This window comes from Staurois parvus, unplaced genomic scaffold, assembly GCF_062004578.1.
Source record: "Staurois parvus isolate SC_StPar_1 unplaced genomic scaffold, SC_StPar_1.0 ptg000694l, whole genome shotgun sequence".
Lineage (NCBI taxonomy): Eukaryota > Metazoa > Chordata > Amphibia > Anura > Ranidae > Staurois > Staurois parvus.
This window is the reverse complement of record NW_028318490.1, coordinates 1,248,326-1,251,630: the sequence shown is the minus strand read 5'-3', so window position 1 is coordinate 1,251,630 and position 3,305 is coordinate 1,248,326.

The following is a 3,305-nucleotide window of genomic DNA, read 5'->3' as shown; positions in this document are numbered from 1 at the left end:
TGCTAAGTGTTACATTACCTTTACCCATTTTCTTTTTCTGGACAGACTTACACTACATCTTTACCGTACTGTTTGCAAGCCATTATTTCTTTAAGTAACCAGTTCCTGGCAGCCTGCATTATTGAAATGCCCTTACGATCTACTCTTAACTATTCAGTAAGTGATAGCTTTGGTATAGTGGTGAATGGAAACCAGTACTAAAAGAAATTTGTATTGTGGGAGGCTACAGTATATGTTTTTGTGGTTTAGAAATGAATTTACAGTCCTTTCACACACGTCATCCGTTTTGGAAAAATAAAAGAAACTACACATGAAAAGGAAATCTTTACATCAGTTTGTAATCTGTTTTCAGATCATTTCACTGTAGTTTACATCTAACACCCCTTTTTCACACTTTTTGACGAAAATAGTTAAATGTGGACAAAACTATAAACAAAAAATGTTTGTTGCTTAAAAATGTTTCATATTTTTTGGTATGTTTTCTGATGTACACTATATTGCCAAAAGTATTGGGATGCCTGCCTTTACACGCACCTGAATGTTGATGCTATCCTAGTTTTAGTCCGTAGGGTTCAGTATTGAGTTGGTCCACCCTTTGCAGCTCTAACAGCTGTCCAACAAGGTTTAGTGTGTCTATGGGAATGTTTGACCATTCTTCCAGAAGAGCATTTGTGAGGTCAGGCACTGAAGGTCTGGCTCAGTCTCAGCTCTAATTCATCCCAAAGGCCAGTCAAGTTCCTTCACCCCAAACTCGCTCATCCATATCTTTATGGACCTTGCTTTGTGCAACAGGTGTGCTGTCATGATGGAACAGGAAGAGGCCGTTCCCACAAAGTTGGGAGCATGAAATTGTCCAAAATGTCTTGGTATGCTGACTCCCTAAGCGTTCTCTTCACTGGAACTAAAGGGCCAAGCCCAACCCCCGAAAAAAACAATCGCACACGATAATCCCCCTCCACCAAATTTTAAACTTGCACAATGCAGTCAGGCAAGTACTATTCTCCTGGCAACTGCCAAAACCAGACACGTCCATCAGATTGCCAGACAGAGAAGTGTGATTGGTCACTCCAGAGAACACGTCTCCACTGCCCTAGAGTCCAGTGACTGCATGCTTTTCACCACTGCATCCGACGCTTTGCTTGGTGATGTAAGGAAGCAGTTGCTCAGCCATGGAAACCCATTCCATGAAGCTCTCTATGCACTGTTGTGCTAATCTGAAGGCCACACAAAGTTTGGAGGTCTTTAGCTATTGACTCTGTAGACAGTTGGAGACTTCTGCGCATTGTGTGCTTCAGCATACGCTGACCCCGCTCTGTCACTTTACGTAGTCTACCACTTGGTGGCTGAGTTGCTGTTGTTCTCAGTTGCTTCCACTTTGTTATAATACCACTAACAGTTGACCGTGGAATATTTAGTAGCAAAGAAATTTCACTGATAGACTTATTGCACAGGTACCACGCTTGAACTCCTTGAGCTCCTGAGAATGACCCATTCTTTCACAAATATTTGTAGAAGTCTGCATGCCTAGGTGCTTGATTTTATACACCTGTGGTCATGGAGGTGATTGGAACACCTGAATCCTATGATTTGGAGGCCTGGCCCAATTCGTTTTTCAATATAGTGTATGTCTGTTTATATCAACATGCCTGAATCCATCTGATTGATTCTAAAACTGGCAGACAGATCCAGACTGTGAATACTCCTGTGAAAGGGCCCTTATGTTTCACTTTAGAATCTTAGCAGACTGAGTTATGTGAGGGCTTGGGACTTGGTGTAAAGTGCTTATTTGCCTGTTAGGATTATCTAAATAGTTTCCTAGAAACACAGAATATAACTGGATAATAACATTTATAGGTAAAGTTGATCCAGGGAATATCCGATTGCCTCTCGGGGGATCAGGAAGGAATTGTTTTTCCCTGCAGGAGCAAATTGGATCATGCTTTGCTGGGGTTTTTTTCTGTCTTCTTCTGGATCAACTTTGGGTATAGGACAACTTTTTTTTTTTTTAAATGGTTGAACTGGATGGACTTTTGTCTTTTTTCAGCCAAACTAAGTATGTAATATCCCTAGTCTTGGGCACAAGTGTACTTCATCCGAACAAGATATGCATTGATCATATAGTTTCATAGTGTCCTATAGTAGAGTGCATCCTCACATTCTGGTGTCAGACTTTTCTGTTTGTGTTCAAACATGTGGCATATGGTGTGGTACTGCACAGGTTAATGTATGACCCCCCCCCCCCTCTCTCTCTCTGGTCTAAGACCTGAGACTTCCTGTGAGGAACTACATTCTAGTGCATAGAAATTAGATCTGAAACAGGCTCAAGCAAGCAGGGCAATGAAGGAAAGCGATGTTTTCACGACGTTCACATTTAGCACTCCCACATTTTTGATGCAACACAAAAAAAAAAGCGAGACATGGATTGGGCATTGATTGACCCAGAATAAGAAGTTACCTGTACTGTTAGCCAATAGGGCCAAGCGAAGTGAAAAATGAGTACATGGACATCGCAATCAATCAGACACTAAAAACTGCAGCCACAACACATGAGGCCATTATTAGGTAAGGCAAACAAACAGCACAGGGAATATACCTGCACTAATACCAAATTAAAAAAACAAAAACATTTGAAAGTGTACAGTGCATTTTAAATGCATTTTCAACTGCCTAAATAAGTACTTAAGTCTGTCTTTATATCAGCCTCTTGCAGCCCCCTGTACAGCGCACCTCATACTGGCAGCGGAAGACTCCAAATTTAAAGTGGTTCTAAAGGCTTGAACTTTTTTTCTTTAAAATAATAAACACATCATACTTGGCTGCGCTGTGCAATGGATTTGCACACTGCAGCCCTGATTCTCGGGTCCCCTGGTGGTGCTTTTGGCTCCCTTCCCCTTCTCCCTACTGAGTGCCCCTGAACAGACTGCTTGCTCTGGGGGCACTCGTGTGTGTGCTCACTCCTGAGCAGAGTTTATGTATCCATGGGATATACTGAGTGTGGCTTATTACCTCCTCACTGGCTGTAAATGACAGAAGTGGGAGCTACTGGCTCATGATGTTGTATCTTGACCATTGAGGAGAGACCTGCGAGAACTGCTGCTCTAGTACATATCCCTGGTTCGAGATCAGGCTCAGGTCATTATTGGGGGGGGAGCTGCACACTGAAGGTTTTTACCTTCATGCATAGAAAACATGAAGTTAAAAAACCTTCAGCCTTCACAACCAATTTAACATTTTTTTTTCTGGGCTTAGTGCATCTACACTGTGGCAGTTGTACCTTTTTGTTTATATCTGCTAGTACTGCTACT